An 18,213-nucleotide genomic window follows, 5' to 3' on the forward strand; every position below is an offset into this window, starting at 1 on the left:
GTAGCAGAGTGGCACTTCTACCACTTGCGCCACAGGGGGGCTTCGAACCCGGGCCTCTGGTGTTGCAAGCGGCATTCCTACCACTGCGCCACCGTCTCCCTTGTACAGAGTTTGTAAATCATCAACAGTCCACCTCCACATTCTTAACTACCTGGATTTAAAAGTTTCCTTGCTCAGTGGCTTACTTTGGCTCAGGAGAGACTAACCAGGGGAATATCATTGCTCTGAGTACACACATTTTTTTCCATGATTCAGAGGACTGCAGCAGCTCAGTCAAAAATAAGAGACCTTACCTAAGCAAATAAAATGTGAATTGAATACAAGTTTTCTGATTTATCTAAAAACATTTGCTAAGTGTACTTCATTTCTTTTACTGCTGCAATAAAATAATTTTACAGTTAGTTACATATAACTTACAGGAGTGACAAATTTGGTACTTAAAAAATATTTAGGTTAAAAAAACCTGTCACTTCTAGTAAGTCATTTTTAGAGTGTAATCACTTTAATTCTCCTCTCTAATTTTATCACCAGGAGACCAGCTCTGAGCCCCCTAACCTCCCGTAAAGAAACTCATTGCTGCTGATTGTTGTGTCTCCCAGACAGAATGACAGAATGGGGATCGAGATTGGCTTGACTGATCTGGGAATCTGGGAGACATTTCTTAGTATCTAGCAGCCTAAGGAGTAGATAAACATCATCAATATCAGGTCTCTCTAAGTTTAACATAAAACATTAAATTATTGGGAAATACAGCATGAAACTTATTATATGTTCTTGGGCTGGAAACACTGTATGTAGTGACAGTAATACTGCACTGGCTCAGTTGTTGATTTAAAGAGCTGTTTACTGCCCTTCAGAAGACAGGCTGTTGGAGCTATACTGAGAATATCTATTCTCTTAGAGTAGTCTTATGTAGTTACTGTACAGGAGTGTGTTTTACACTGCAGTGTTACTGATGAGAGTCACAGAGGCAGTAGGGGAGCATGAAATTTCAGTTGCAGGCTAATCCAGAACCACTGGATACTAAAACTAACGAGGGCTGCTGCTCTTTGTTTCCCCTTCATGCAGTAAGAAGCTTTGTGGTCCACCTTTCATATGCTTGTTTTTGTTTCATATATTTCTTGGGTTTACCATTTGATGTTTGAATGGAAACTTGAACTACAATGGATGAATAGAGAAGTTCCACCTTTCTTTTAGGAGGCAGTTTTGGAGGTGAGAGATGTGAGTTAGAATCTCCTCAGAGTAAATGGGAGCCAGATGCTCCTCGATCAGGGTTTATTTGAATGATGGTCACCATCATAAATTCTGTCGTAAGAGCTAATGTGTCAGCTCTGCTCCATGCTCTACTCTGCTCTGTTTGGCTCTGAGGCTAAGGAATGTCTTTTTCTTTTTGAATTTTGTTATATTTAGAGGAGTGTTAACCTATTACCCCACACATTGGCATTTGTGTTTAGATACCTATAGAATCAGAATAATGGGAGTTCTAGATATATGTAGTGATAAGCAGCTACTGGAGTGAGATTTTCTACATTATTTTCTTCAGTAATCTTGTTACCTATATTCCACTGAACTTCAATTAAGAACTAAATTATTAAGACTTGACCCTGTCTTTAGTTCTGATTTGTATTGAAAATGTGTTTTACATTTCGGAAAGAGAAAGCATGAATAACTGACATGAGTTATGAACAAGAGGAAAGCTGTGTTTTTTATTTAGATTACTATGCAAGACATTTTCCTTTCACTGATAATGTTTTTAAAATGTAATCAGACATTTTAATCCAGGAGGGCATTGATTTATGGAGACATTAAAAATTAATGTATCAATTATTAATTGATAGTTTTTCATTAATAACTATGAATAATGCCACTATTTAGAGTCATAGGATAGTTAAGATTGGAAGGCACCTCCAGAGGTCATCTAGTCTTACTCCTTTCTCAGGGGTGGGCTGACATCAGTCATATTTCTCAGGGCCATCCCCAGTCAAGGTTTCAAAGAGTCTAAGAATGGAGATTCAGCAGACATTCTCAGCCATGTTCAGTGTCTGATTTTCACATTTAACTCTTCCAATATTTGGCTACTTTTGTGTGTGTGTGATTTTTTTTTTTTTCTTAATTATTATAATTCTTAGTTAGAATTTCCTTTGTTGCAAGTTTTATACAGGCTTTTTTTTGTTTGTTTGTTTTTGTTTATTGTATTCTCCCTGGGAATCTCCAATAAGAGTGACTTTAGCCACCCATCAGGTATTTTAAGACAACATTTAAACCTCTTCCTGTCCTGAGATGGATCCAGCTCTCTCAGTCACCCCTTTCTTCAGCTCCCTGTCAGTCTTCCCACAGACCCAAATCAATATGTGGTTGCTTCTCATGTTTATTGTACTCATTCAAATTGCCTCATCTTTTTAGCTGATTTGCTATTCAAGTGGTCAATACCCAGCCTGTACTGTTGCATGGTGCTAACCTTACACAAAGGCAGGACTTGATTGAACTTCATTAAGTTTCTGTAAGCCCATTTTTTCCAGGCTGTCATGGTTCTTCTGAGTAGCAGACTTGCCTGGTTGTGGTTCTCAACTACTCCCACCAATTTGATGTCATCATGGCTTTTTTCTCTTCTCCAGGCCTTGAATAATGATATTAAACAGCACTGGCTCCAGAACTGACTTGAGAGATGCTGTTAGTAACTGGTCTTGAGCTGGACTTCATACCGCTGGTGAGAGTCCTCTAGTTACAGTGGTTAATGCGCCTCTGGTGGCACAGTGGTTAAGGACACCACTTCGCAACACTGGAAGCCTGGGTTCGAATCCCCCCGTGGCGCAAGTGGTAGAAGTGCCGCTCTGCTACACAGAGGCTTGAATCCCGGGGGTTGGACTCGATGATCTCTAAGGTCACTTCCAACTCGCACAAGACTGTGATACTGTGATACTGTGTGATACAGTGGATCAGCCAGATTTTTTACCAACATTGTGATCTGTCCATCCAATTAATACTTATTCATTTTGCATGTGAGAATTCTATGTGAAAAGACTTTTAAAATATATTTTAAATATCCAGGGCTGTCCTCTCACCTGCTGAGCTAATCATCCCATCACACAAGATGGTGATGCTGGTATTCCTGACTATCTTCTTGTCATGTTTTTGTCTGGTCATGACATTGAGGAGAATTTGCACCATAGGGTTTCTGAAGAGGTAGTTCAACTTGAACAACCCATAATTCCCTGGATCCTCCTTCTTTTCTTTCCTGATCAGTTTGCCTATTTCTAGGCTTTGGGATCCTTTATTTGCATATTTCCAGTCACTGGGAGATTTCCCTCCTCACAGCTGCCACAGCGTTTCAAAGGTAGTAGAAAATGGATTGAGAATGACATAGGTAAGATCCCTCATCATCCTTGGGTGCAGCACATGTGACCTCATGGAATTTGATTTGTACAGTTTCTTTAAGTGCTGCCTTTCTCAGCTTTCCAATCTTGTAAATCATGGTCTAGATTATAACTAGTTTCAGAAACCCAAGAAGCCTGAGGGCACAACTTTTAGAAGTAAAAACTGAACTGACGAAGGTTTTCAGTACATGAGCCTGTTTAATGTCCTTTATCACTGCAGTCTCTATGCCACTGAGTAGCAAGCCCACTTTTTTATTATTTTAATTTTGGTGCCTATGTGGTTGCAGGCGTGTAACTTACAGCCCTTCAGATCTCTCCCTATTTTCAACTCCAAGTTAGAATAGCATTTCAACAAATACAGAGATGTTCCTTTTAATTTTGTTTTATCTAAATTTAGTCATCTAGAAGTTAGTTTAAGGTAGTCTTTAATCAATGGAGAGAGATAAACACCTTGACTCCTTCCATTTTTAAGATAGTTATCTACATGAAAGGGGACAATTTTATCTCTTGGATTGTGATTTAGTTTACTTCAGGAAAAACCTGGATGAGTACCATGAACTCGACATCTAGATTTTAGACAGTTTAAGTCAGTGTTAATCTCAATTTTAAAAGCTGATTTTTGAATCCCCGTTGTAATTCTTCTGTTCATGGCTGAACTGACTTGGTTCCTAAGTTATGACAGAGTAACAGTTGTGGTTTTTCCCATTTCATCTTTTATTATAATAGCCATGCTCTTATTTCTGTTTAATTTGCAGGATCGTGGAATAAAATTACTTAAATACAAGAAATGGCAATGGGGATCAATTTCTACTCCTCTAATTTTAAAATTGATTTCATTTAGTGTACATTTAATTTAGTATTTTTGTTTCCTACATAATATATTTGACTGTACATTGTATGTTCGACTAATAATATCAGGAAACACTTCCAGCAAAGTCATTCTTGTTCTGAGCGTACAGAGAAACAATGCCAAGATGCTTTTTAATGTTTTACAAGGAAGATAATTTTAGTAAATTGAAAAATGAGAAAGAAAACAGAGTTTCATAACATTTTTTTTTTCACTGCAACAAAAAAATGTTACAACTATCTGTAGGGCTATGTCTTTTCTTAAATAGAATAAGGAAGTTAGTTCTACCTATTTTGAAATGTCTGCATCCTGATTTTCTCTTTCTTTGCACTTGAGCAGTACTGTTACATTTGCAGTCTTTGAGAATGGTGGGTTATCAAAATTCTGGAAATCATGTTTATTACCAAAAGATATGTAAGAGAGGTAAAACAGTGGTTGTTGCATTTCTTACCTTTTCTTCCTTCCTTCCTTCCTTCCTTCCTTCCTTCCTTCCTTCCTTCCTTCCTTCCTTCCTTCCTTCCTTCCTTCCTTCCTTCCTTCCTTCCTTCCTCCTTCCTTCCTTCCTTCCTTCCTTCCTTCCTTCCTTCCTTCCTCCTTCCTTCCTTCCTTCTCTTCCTTCCTTCTTCCTTCCTTCCTTCCTTCCTTCCTTCCTTCTTCCTCCTTCCTTCCTTCCTTCCTTCCTTCCTCCTCCTTCTTCCTTCCTTCCTTCCTTCCCTTCCTTCCCTTCCTTTCCTTCCTTCCTTCCCCTTCCTTCCTTCCTTCCTTCCTTCCTTCCTTCCTTCCTTCCTTCCTTCCTTCCTGTCCTCCTTCCTTCCTTCCTTCCTTCCTTCCTTCCTTCCTTCCTTCCTCTCCTTCTCCTTCCTTCCTTCCTTCCTTCCTTCCTTCCTTCCTTCCTTCCTTCCTTCCTTCCTTCCCTTCCTTCCTTCCTTCCTTTCCCTTCCTTCCTTCCTTCCTTCCTTCCTTCCTTCCTTCCTTCCTTCCTTCCTTCTTTCCTTCCTTCCTTCCTCCTTCCTCTTCCTTCCTTTCCTTCCTTCTTCTTCCTTCCTTCCTTCCTTCCTTCCTTCCTTCCTTCCTTCCTTCCTTCCTTCCTTCCTTCCTTTCTGTGTCCCACTGAATGTGTAAATGCATCATTCCCTGGGGATTTTGAGGCTATGCAATTAATGTTTGTAACATTAATCGTAACATTCTTACAAAAAAATAATAATGCACTCTGAACCTCAGGTTACAAATATGGTCAAAGTCATCAGGGACTTAGGAAATAGCTGTTTCCATAGCCTTTATACCTATTTGGAACTCTGTTCAGTTAAAACAACCAGGGAAAAGATCTTGAGATGTAAACAATGAATTGGTTTGATGCTGAACCTTTGATGATATTGTCTCTGTAGGGCTTATCTATATAAAGTTGAACACGTTTTCAAAAGCCACCACAAGTGGCTGAGTCAGAAACTCTAGGGAATGACATTCACAGAGCTGCCTCCATTATGGCATTAATATACTATACAACACACTGTACTTTTCTACATATTGGATGCTGCGTGATTATGTTAGTCTTATTTTCTCCTGGAGCTTCTTTTATTAAGTTGTGTAAATCATGAGAGCACAGTAGCCATGAGTCACTTAGAATCCTGTTTGTTCACCAACTTTATTGCAAGAAAATACAAGCTATATAATCACTTACTATAAGGCTTATCCTTGTAAGATTTAGTAGAGTTTTTTTATTGTTTTCGGTTTTGTTGTTGTGTTTTTGTTGTTTTTTTTTCTCCTTAAATTTAAAGGCATTTATTTCATTAGGCTGATGTGAATAGTAAGATAGTGCTTCGTGCTCTGTTAAGAACTCACACTGAAAGGAGTCTTAAATGTGATTACTCTCTTCTTCAATCTCTCTTATGTTTTTATACAGAAAAAGAAGGAACACTTTAAAGTGCTGTGTTAGTGTTTGATATTTTTCCCATCATCTCCCTTCTCTTTGGGATGATGTTTCATCTATGCATTGATAAATGTAAATTCTGCTTTAATAATAGTTGTATGTACAACTGCTTGTGCATCAGAATGACAAAATATGGTCATACTGTCCTATTTGGTTTATCTTTTATCTTATGATTAAAATCATTATCTTATAGCAAACAGTTTAATAATAATATTTCTTCCTGCCGTGCCAGGAATGAAAAATCTAAATCCTCTTTTCTTTAGTGGAAAAGTTTAGTTAAAGCATAGCATACTCTTAAAACAATATCCTATCATACAATAATTTAGGTTGGAAGGGACCTCAGGAGTTGCCTGGTCTAGTTTCCTACTCAAAGACTAAGTGGCTTGGTTCTTTATCTCGCTGGATCTTGAAAATCTCCAGAATTTGAGACCGCACATGTTTTCTGGGCAACCTGCTCCAATGCCTCGCAGTCCTTACAATGGAAAAAGTGTCTCCTTATATCCAGGCTGAACTTCTCTTGTTCCAATTCACATCCAGTATTTCTTGATCTCCTGACACATATTACTTAAGAATTTGACTCTATTTCCTAATATTTGGAGCCCATTGTTCCTGTAAGCCTGCTCTTTCAGACTATCTAGGTCATACTGAATGCTGGTGCTTGATTTTCCTCATAATTTTGAATCATCTGCAAATTTGACAACTGTGCACATCAACACCTTCTCCAGGTAACTGGTAAATACATTCAGCAACAGAGTTGATAGCACAGATCCTGCAGTACATCTGCTATAAAATCATATATAAAATCATGCCAAATCACCAAGGTTGGAAAAGATGTACAAGATCATCCAGTCCAATTGTCCAATTTTAAGTTTGAACTTAAATTTTCTATATATAAGCTATAGCGTTTTTAATGTTTTGATTCAGTATTGGATACTTCTTTCACATTAAAGAGGGCTGGACATTTTAAAATTTGCCTGCCTGAAGCTTCCAGACATTTTCTTACATCTTTTCTATATGCATGTTGGCTTGATCAACAAATCTACCATATTTCTGTTCTCCTATTAGGTATGTGTATGTCCAAGTCAAACTGTAACATTATTTTTTATAAGATACAAAGATTTAATTTCTTAACTCATACCATGAGACATCTTTTCTGATATTTTTTTTATTGTCACGTCTTTCCATTAAACCTCCTCCAAGCAGTCCCAAGAGGAATGTACTTTTTCTCTTGGAACCGGGCATGAAATTATTGTAGACCCATGTCAATGCCACCTTACCCAGCTAATCTAAATTTTCTAGTGCTTTACAACACATGTTTCCATTGCTACTGTTTGGTAGCATTTTTTACTGCTTAGCTCATTGCCACTTTTGGATAGTGTGTTCAGCTGTAAAATCCTGTTCAACTGATAACAGACCTGAATCCCCAAACACTTCTTCACTACCAGTGCTTCTAAGAAGAGAGTTCTCTGCCCTCTGGGTACATTTGTCAGTATCAGGTCCTGTGGGCAATGTGCTTTTCTGTGTAGCAACATACATGAACTGAACACAGATAGCCAGCTCATTCTGCTCTCCTTTTTCATTATCCAGTTGTTTTGTTGCCCACAGACTTTGTTGCTAAATGTTTTGATTCTTTGTTCTTGGTCATTTGTATGAATGCTAAGTACTGAAGGGCCAAAAAGCAGAGCTTCCTAGACTTCTCTAGAAGTAAAGTGTCCAATCAGTGATGAACAAATTTCATATTTGTCATTTTTCCAGCCTCCACTCGGCTTTATTTATTCACTATTGATATTATACTCTTAATTAAATTGTAGTATCATATTAAATTGAATATTTTACAGAGGTGTCAGTACAATAATGCTAACCTATGCTTTTTATCAGTTAAACATAATTTTGTTAATAGAAAATATAAAGTTATTAGTTTAAGATCTTTTTCATAAACATATGTCAATTGGCACTAATTTTATTACTTCTATTTATTTTTCTATTAATTAAGCTCTATGTCATCTGTTCCACTGCTTCGCTGTGTATCAATATTAGACAGACAGGACAGTTATCCAGATCATCCCCTTTCTGTTTAAGTCTTGGCACAACATAAAGCTTTCTTTCCAACAGTTGTAAAAATGAGTCAAATTGTGTCAACAAAAGAGCTTCTTTTTAAAATAAATCTTTAAAAAACAGTCTTTGGTAGTAGTTGTGTAAATAATTTTAGAATAATAAATAAATAAATAAATAAAAGAATGTGAAAGGGATATTGGGAATTAGTGGCATTCACAAACATGGCAATGTGCATCAGGTTGTCAAGGAAATAACTGAACAGCTGAATGAAGTAATTAATTTCAGTAACCTGATCCATTCCAGGGCATGTTGCAAATGAAATGTTTTGAAAGAAAAGCCCAGAAACCATTGTGAGCTCCTCACTGTTTTGAGGAGTGGGTATTTAGAAGGTAGTCCTGTTTAAGTCAGTGAAACGCCCAGGTTCACCAATCGGAATGAATGGTTCACTGTTCTGTATGTGAAAATGGTATCATGAATGTTAAACTCCCGTCTCTAAGAAGGAGACTTTGTGTCTCTTATTATAGGGTATTTCAAACCTGAGTTATATATTAGTAAAGAAGAAATCTGATACATTTGTATTTTAATAAAACATCTGATACTTATGAAACCATACTCCCAAACTGATTAATTCAAGCTGGTGTATATGTGAACACAGACATTTGGAGAGAACCTGGCTCAAGAACTGTAAACAAAAGATAGTTATAAAATGATCAATTATTTAACTTTTAGGGCACCATCTGGCAATGATGTAAAGAGATCTGTTCTTCTCAAGGTTTATTTATTTGGCTTGCTTAATAACTTCATTAATTTTTTCTAGTAAGGTTATTAAGTTGTTAATGAGTTGTAGAAACTTTTTGAAAAAAAAAAAATGTTTCTTTTGTTTGTTCAGAATTAACATATGGATTAAAATATAGGTCTGTGGTTCCAGTGAGACTGAGCTAGTTGTATGTTCTTGGTCTGACATGTCTGGAAAGCAGAAACATACTGAGAAATTTGAGGATTTCAGGGCAAAAGAAGAGGATTGATTGGAGGCTGTACAAGATAAATTTGTGGAAGATATTAATAGGTCCAGTACGTTGGATTTGCATAAGAAATGTGTTAAGGCTCTACTGAGCAGTCATATCTATTTAGAACTGTATCTGTTTGTGACAGTGGTCGGTAATGGATAAATCTGGAAAGATTACATGCGTGTTATTTGGACAGTGATATTTCTGCTAACATACCTAGCCATCTTTTGGAATTGTGAACTTTTCAGCTTCCTTGATCAGAGATCTTATCTACATAGTAGTGTTTGGTAATTTTGATGGAATTTTCTTTTATAAATTTCTGTTATTGCCCTACCATTGGCTTTCATGTTCCTGCCCTGGTGTTGTGTGGAAAAATAACTTTCTTTTGGTATATTTTACACCTTATCTGATTAATTTATTTGATGCACTGCAGTTACATAAGCGTAAGAAATAGGAATGTTTATTGCTCTGCTTACCATTCATGTTTCTGCCTTATCACCACTACTTACTCCTTTTTCAGCTCTACAGAGAGCTTACAGTTCTTAGAACTCGGAGAAGTAAAAAGTATAATATTTTATTTACATGAAATGCAAGGTAAATTTAAAGTCATGAAACAAAACTACAACTTTGATTTGAACTGCTGAACATAGTTGTGATGATTTTATATAACTTTGTATGTAATATAAAATTTAATAGAAAAAAAAATTAAATGCCTAGAAACTTCTAGAACAGCAGGCTTCACCCACAGTTAAGTAAACTGCAGGGCATGCCTGTACATTCTTTGAGGCAGCATGAACAGAGATATCTATAGCAACTTAATGTTTGACTCTCCTTATACCACAGCTCAATTGTTACAATACAGTAGTTTCAAAATTTTAATATCAGGAATAATAGAACTTAAAATGTTATTTGAAAGATCAATCTGGCTGCTTATTCCCACACTGGGCAATGTATTATTTTTCCCCACAGTTTTTGGGCAGGGTTTACTTCATTTTGGTTCAGATGTTTCATATGCTGAGAGACCTCAGCACTTATAGCTCTTCTGCTGTTTCCTAGATCTTTTCACTAGGAGGTTTTATTTTTCCTGTGAAGCTGGAGGAGCTCCTCGATGATTGCTTTTATCATAGACTTATGCCTAAGAAAGAACTTTCCTTCAGTTCAAATCTTTTGTTTTCTACCTTTTTTCTATCTTTTAGTTATGAACAAATGTTTTTTTTCTTTATTGTTGCATTACAATGTTTGTGCTTTTTCAGCCATCAGAAGTGCATTGTGTTGTTGTTCGTTGGTTGTTTTGTTTTTTTTTCAAATTTGAGTGATTTGTGGTAGCTATGATTCTCTGCCCCTAATTAATGTGATAAATTGTATTGTTTTGTAATTCTGATGTCCGTTTACAAAGTAAAAGACCTTTGTTAGTTGTACAGAGAAGCACAAAGTGAGGAAATTGAGAAGGGGCTCCTGAAACTCTTTTGTGGCTCTTCAAAAAGAAAAAGCTTCATCTTGTTTTCAATGCCAGTATTTCCTAAATATTGAGTGGCATATGTATATAGATAAGAGCTTGAGTAACCTCCAGCCTAAACTGCAGACAGGGAAATCAGACATGGGTGAAAGACGGAGAAGCTGGGCTCCTCTGAAGAGCTTTTGTGTGTCGTGCATGCCTCCATGGAATAGTTCTTATCAACTACAATCATTTCAGAAAACCATGCTTGAAGCAGGGAGGAGAATAGATGGTCCTGGAGTAGGAAACTGGAGGATGAATGTCCTCTGCATAGTCCTGCTCTTTCAGGCTGTGCTGTGGTCAGCTGGACTGTTGCTACTTCAGCTCAGAATTAGCGGCACCTTCAACGGTATCATAGATGGTTGCCATAGGCATGCAGAAGCCATTAAAGGTTGCAGTGGGAGCACATGATCCTTTCCAGTGGACATCTGTATCCATTCTTTTTCCTCTCCTCTATCAAAGGACAATGTGAAATGACCCATGAAAAGCAATTCTTGCAGAAATCTTACTACCTGTGCTGGTTTTTATAGAAAGAAATAAGTGGGAATCTCTCCTTTCTGTTTTCTTTGATTATAGTAAGGGTGAAGCAGTATTTGCTTTGTGTTATTCTCTGCAGGTGTTTATTAATCTAAATAATGGAACTTCAGTTATCAGAAAATTCTTGTGCCTGCTTAGATCACTGAGGAAAATATAAAGTTAGTATGTAGAAGCTCATTTGGGGGGAGAGTGCACAAAAGTTTTTGGGCACTTTAGCTCAAAAACTGTGTATTTTCTAATGGCTCGTTTCCAAAATAGCTAAGGTATTTACAGAGCTGTTATGTATTCCATTGAAGTTCTGTGGAAGTCTGAATTCAGTTTTGTAAAGTAAAGGAATTTTCTTACCCCTTAAAAATGAGTCTTTGCATGAGAATGATTGTTAAAAAAAATTAACATCTGCCCTATGCAGTTGGGAAAAGAAGGTGGAAAATTACAGTATAGGTAAAATAAAACACATTCCACTTATAACTTACCTTAGTTGACAATGTTGAGCTAGTCATAACATGGATTTTCTTAGTGTATATGTTCAATAAACTGTAGTTAGGACAGTTGTTCAGTTAAGTCCTGGAAAAGGATGATACTTCAGTTTTCCTATTTTATAGTGCTTTGTTACTGTAATATGTGAATGCTTTAAGAGCAGAAGTTTCTTATTTTCTCAGCCACTTGAAAACTGTTTTCCTTGTTTCCCATGTACTGTTTTTTCAGATATTTAAATTATTGTTTGGGTTTTCCATACTATTTTCTTTTTGTCACGTGGCCATTGCCTTTTTTGTTTTTGTTGTTTGTTTCCTTGATATAGTTTGTTATTTTTCCTGTTTTTTTCCTTTTTTCTGAGATGTTTTGGCTTTTATGTTTGGAGAAATGGTTACTTGACCAAGGGACTATGCCTGCATGATTAAATTGCATCATATCTTTTCCCTTGTCCATGGAGGATCCTGTACGTAACCTGGCTTTTCCTCACCTCTCAGTCAAAACCTGCATCGTTTCATAGTGAGAAGAGAACATTAAAACACGCAATAATAATAATAATAATAAATGTTAATCAAAAAACTGCATGTGTCTTTCTGATTGTGCCAGTGTTGTGGTATTCAATTATGCAATTTTCATTGGCATATTAATCATCTCTTCAACAAACAAGCCAGCGTTAATTAAAGCAAACCATGGATAAAGACATGTTGCCGGATCATCATTCCGTTTATCACAGCACACAGGCTGGCCGTTAAGTAAATTCTGGACTGTGAGATGAATTTCAATTTTGGCTTCATCTTTTTTTGTTGGAGTTTGAATGCAACTCATCTAACAACAACAACAAACTTCAGGCTTCACAAGAGAAAGATGAATTTATTTGTAATTAATGGCAAAAGAAGAAAGATAAAGTAGTTGTATGCTTCTAATGGGAATTAGGGTATTTGGAGCCAAACCATTTTTGAAGATTTCTTTCTCGTTCCACTGCTCTCCCTCTTACCCTTCTTCAAGTGTCAAAGCCCCAAGAGCAAGGAAAAAATGAACCCTCATCTACCTGTATAAATTTGGGTTTCATTTTAGCTTTGGAGTAATTAGTAAACTGATTGGGAGTATACATGTAATATGTGCTAAGAGAGAAAATCTGTTTTAGTTCTGCATGCAAGAACAAGGTGGGAGAGAAATGCACTTGTATCTTTATAGTGAAAATAGCCACTTTTTTTTTTTTTTTTTTTTTTTTTTTTAATAACAGTTGCATGATATAATTTAGAGCGCCTTTCCCACCCCTTGGAAATGGTACCTTCAGTGCTCCAAAAATGTATGATGAAGAACACTTTCTAAAATACCTACAGGTTTGTTGAAAAATTATTTGTAGGATATTCAAATGTTTGTAAGACCCTGAGCTTAGGGAGGCAAGGACTGTATGCTGCTGTATGAACAGTTACTGCTTAGCATAATAATACTTATTTTATTTTTAAAGCTTTATTAAAGATGCTGTTGAGAGAGAAGCACAAGGTTCCTTTTTTTTTTTTTATTTATTTGTATACTGTTTCATTTGAGCAAAAAGACATTTTATTCCTTCAGCAGTGCAAAGTGCATGCTTCTTCCACCAGAGACAGCTGACAGTGGCATGCAGTGGCTTGTTGATTACTTGTTTTATCTGTTTCTATCCCAAACACTAAACTGTCTTAAGAATTATTTATTAAAAAAATGCATTTTAGTGTATATTTTTTCAAAAACAGCTTTACAAAGATGTTAAATGAGTTATGTTCTCATGTAACAGTTTTTTTTTTAGTGTGTCTGCTATGAAAACCGTATAAAAGCTGTAGTGGTCATGTCGCCAACCAAGAGTGCCTTGGGCAGTAGCAGTAAAAAGTGTTATTTCCTGGATATTCACAACAGTCTGGCCCTTTACATACCTGACCTTCCTATCTGCTTCTGATAATCAGATCTCTAGGCTGCCTTATGTCTATGCTTGAAAGTTAATAAAAATATACATGCTGAGAAATGTAGAGATTAATTTTGGGAAGAAAGACTGCCATTTAGCTAAATAACAATTTAGGTAATTAAGAATGTTGATGTGTTTTGTTGTTGTTTGTTTGTTTGTTTCTTAAAGCACCATGCAACCTGTTGGGAAAATTAAGAGATTCATTTCAGTGGGGGTTTATGTTGCAGACAGGTACAATTGTATCCCTGTGGTAAATTACTCACTTGCTACTTTCCTGAGCAGCATATACTTTTAACTCAGTGCTATCTTCAGAAAGGATGGACAGTCCTCTGTGTATACAGTCATAGTATATGATATATATATATATATATTTATACTTTTTTTTTTTTTTTTTTAGAAATGAATTTTATGTTTGATATATTGTTGGTATGTACTACAGAAGAGAGGGAGCAGAGATAGATTTTACTGAGCCACATTTTTCTATGCACCATTATTTTTTGGGCCTGGGTTACTTATGATACCTCAGACTGTTTCTGCAACATAAGAGACTTTGTGTTCATGCTACCTCAGCTACCTCTGTTGCATAAAGAGAATAGACAAAGTAGACAGGCATGTTCAGAACAGTAAAACAATTGTCACTTTGGCATGAGAGTTTAAGAAAGACAATCAAATAAAGATTCTCCTTGCTTTTATGTTGAAGTGTGTGTTGCCCATGTAAATGTATGAGCTTACGTAGTCTATCAAGAATGGCAATTCTGCATACACTTACTCTTTTAGAACTGCTGATGACAGTCTGAGCTCTTCAGAGATCTTGTCAGGACCAGCTTTGCTTCAGAGTATTAAGCGAAGGAACAGAGTGAAGGAACAGAGCTAAAGACATTGTGATTATTTTCAAATTCTACTTTGAATGTTGGAAATCATTTTTAACATCATAAATTAAACCTGTTAGAAAAATAACACTATATTTCAGAAGGCATGAATGTGTTGTAAGGTACTGTAAAGATAGTCAACATATAATGCATTCAATTTTCTTCTTTTGTGTTGTTTTTTATTTGGAAATGTGTTTTACAGTAAAAATCAATGAAATTAGGTTAAGGACTTTTAATTCAATCTTACTATGAAATATGTTAATATGGTTTGTATTTACCATATGATATTGTTGAACAACAGAAAAGTTTAGTAGGGTTTAAAAGGATTCTGGTTGAACTATATAAATCATCAAATTATTTAACAGAGGTTAAAGTTAAATAATTCAAAATAAATTCTTCTTGCATTACACACTTGCTAAAGTGTGTAATGGCATCTAATGGACCCTCAAGTATGAACTGAAGTCTTGTTCTTCACTCATCTTGAAAATGACCCAGCTCTAAAAATATGCCTGCTTATTGAAACTAGAAGTCAGGAGGGTTGTATATGGCACAGCCTGCATGTCTGTCACTTGCACAGATTTGGCTACAGAAAATTCCATGTCAGAGTCCTCTTGATGGCTGATGTCACCAGTATGGATCTTTGCCTTTCATTGGTGTACTATATAATAAGGGCAAATTTATGTTTGTGTTGCAGATCCTCATGGCTCTTAGGATCTTTCATCAGACTTTTTGTGCTAGGTAATATGCTTATAAAATGGGAAGTACAGAAGCATTTTGTATTTTCAGAAGCTGTTAATCTGTGAAGTTCATTTTAGCACATGAGATATGTAAGCATTCTGAAACCTTCCTCATTCCTTTTGAAGAAATGAAATATGTTGTGAGAATGGAGCAGGCAAATAATTTAAAGTGATGGTAGTGGCCAAAGGTCTTTTTCATGGTAAAAATTGTAAAAATTTATACTGCCTTGTTGGTTTGTTGATAGAGGCCACCAGGCTAAAATGCTATCTATTATCTTGCATTTATACCTAAACAGTGTCACATTACATTTTATTATTCACGACACTGCTAACACTGCAGTGAATACTTTCCTTTTTTTAAAGCATCTGAATAACAGTATATCAGCAACAGTTAATAATAAATGATTTCATACAGTTGTCAGTTATTATCATTTAATATCATTAATATCCATATCATTTATTATAACAGTATCCTATAGTGGTACAGAGCTTGGAGAGTCTGATTTGCCTGTATAATACAGACCTACTATTTGTTTTGAAAATGTTTTTGGAAATCCCAGCACTTACAGCTTACAAAAGAATTACAAAAAAATGATATTGCGTAATACAGTACATTACTCAGTGGAAAATAATTTTTTATACAGCAAATATTTGCACTTTTAACGTAGTATGGAAATTTTGAATATTCCTGATACATTGAGGTCACAAATAATTTGTCCTCAGTGTTTTATGTATCCAGCTACAGAAATTGAAACACTGTAAATATCATATAAACATGTTACCTCCTCTTCTATTAATAAATAGGAAAATAAAGCTTGCCCCTTTTCCTTTTTGGTGTTGTTTATGTTAGTTTATTATTTGAAAGCAGCAAGCAGCAAGAGCGATTATTAGTTGGTCATAGGTGTGTATATGTAACAGTTACCTGAAGAAAATTATATTACGATCTTGGTTGATTGAAAATAACGTTGGGGTGAAAAATATACTTTGTTCTTTTTTTTTCTCATACTTTTCATAGGTGTATGAAAATAGTGACATTAATGTAAGAAAAAGAGTGCATATGTGCACATAATGTTTTACAATTCCTTCCTACATTTCACAGCTGTATTTCTCTGAGAATAGCAGAAGTTGCAAATCAGGTGTAAACCTCACTGGACATGAATAATTTTACATTTTAGTTCATCCATATTGCAGGCAGAATTAAACAGTTTCTTATCATTTCATATCATTGTTTCATCATATGTGTCAACGTAAGATGTTATACTAGTGCTGCTTTGCAGTGTATATTTTAAAAGGTAAGACCAAGTGAAAATGAGAACAGGCATTGTTTTAAATGTACAGTCTCATTAGGAGAGAGGGGTTTTGGTTATACATGATGAGACCAATGAAGAAAATCTTGACAGTTTGTGAGGAAAGATATTTAATTTGCCTTTTCTTTCCTCAGACAGTATCCTCACAGTATAAAAGGTGCCTCCCATGGCAGTGTTTCCATGCATAATTCTATCTAACTGTCCTGTTCGTAATCCTTACATTTCATTTTCATAGCAGTGAACAATGCTTGGCTAATAAGAGTCATGGAAATAGTCTTTAGAAAGAAAAAAATACCAATAAAAAAAACTCCAGTAGTGTCTGAGTGTTAAGGGCCAGTCTCATTTGCCTTGATTTGAAGGTAACATGGATTTGGAGGTGTTCTTAAAAATACCCTCAAAATGCCACAAGGGTATAAAGGTTTCAGTGTGGTATAAAGTGCTGGTGAGAAAGCGTTCTTGAGTGAGACTCAGTGTGTCCTCCCTTCTGTTTTTTTCTACATTTAGAAAGATTTCCCGAAGTGCCATCAGTTTAGAGTCTGGCAGTTAAAGCCCCAAGGACAATTTCATACTTCCTACAATCCTGCCCTACATTCCTTTTGGATTAGTTCAGGAAAATTGCACTCTGCTTTCTGGATTGGTTGTGTCTTATTCTTTGCATATCAGAATCAAATACTCACGCCTATTTTAAAATAGTCTCAATTTGCAAATAAGAGCTGCATGTGCACCCTTTCTTTAGAGTTCTGTGGGGGAAGTTGATCCTATCTTGATTTGGTGCTAGTCTACGCTACTGTAATGATGGGAGGTCTTCATTCTAGGATTGCAGTAAATTAAAAAGTATTGCCCTATGTAATTTCTCCATGGGAACACTGTTCATACGCAGTGAATATTGACAGAACACATACATTGTCACTGGAATTAAGAGAGCATATACATCTCAGTGTACAAGTACATGAAGTAAGATGTCTAACAAGCGAATCATTATGTGTTGGGCTTTCTTTGTAGTGCCATTTTGGCATCTACAGACAGAAGATTTTTACCACAAAGAAACATTTTATATATTTTCCTGTATTCACAAGGAGAACTAAAAGCTAGATTTTATAAAGCACATAGTAATTGTGAGTTGATTTATTGCTTAACTTCTTTTAAAGGAGGATTTTTACACATCCAGCTATGAACATGTGGTATTTTGCATCTTCCTGCTCCTGCTTTCTTCTTGTTAAATAAATATGTTTGATTACTGCTAGGGTGCCCAGAGAATCTTTACTTGGGCTTGTTTTAGGTCTAGTGCTTGTCTTTGTGCCCAGAAGAATTACTGCATTTGCAGGCTAGCACACCACAGCAGAGCTACAAAAAGGGGCAGAGTGGGAGCGATTCCTCCAAGCACAATATGTGTATGCAAATCACAACTGATTGAGCACAGTGGAGTTAAATTGTGTAGAAAGCAAGAGTCTGCAGTGACCACCTTGCTCCAGGAAAGCCAGGAGAGCATCCTGAGCACAATGCTGAAGCATGCCTCCACGCAATCTCTTGAACCTCTTCCTCGAGCTGCCAGCTGAGTGTCCCCATGGGCCATCAGCACAAGCATGGGGGGCATGCTCCTGGCAGCACCAGGGCAGTGTGGCTGCAGGCTGCGGCCTTCCCATGGCTG

General features: G+C 36.2%; 1 protein-coding gene across 2 annotated transcripts in view; it reads left to right on the plus strand.

Annotated features, from left to right (window-relative positions):
* ZFPM2 (zinc finger protein, FOG family member 2) overlaps positions 1-18,213 on the plus strand; it is a 301,650-nt gene that overhangs the window by 93,950 nt on the left and 189,487 nt on the right. The gene's annotated exons all lie outside the window — the stretch shown is intronic.

The sequence above is a fragment of the Coturnix japonica genome, chromosome 2 (genome assembly GCF_001577835.2).
Source record: "Coturnix japonica isolate 7356 chromosome 2, Coturnix japonica 2.1, whole genome shotgun sequence".
In the NCBI taxonomy this organism is placed as follows: domain Eukaryota; kingdom Metazoa; phylum Chordata; class Aves; order Galliformes; family Phasianidae; genus Coturnix; species Coturnix japonica.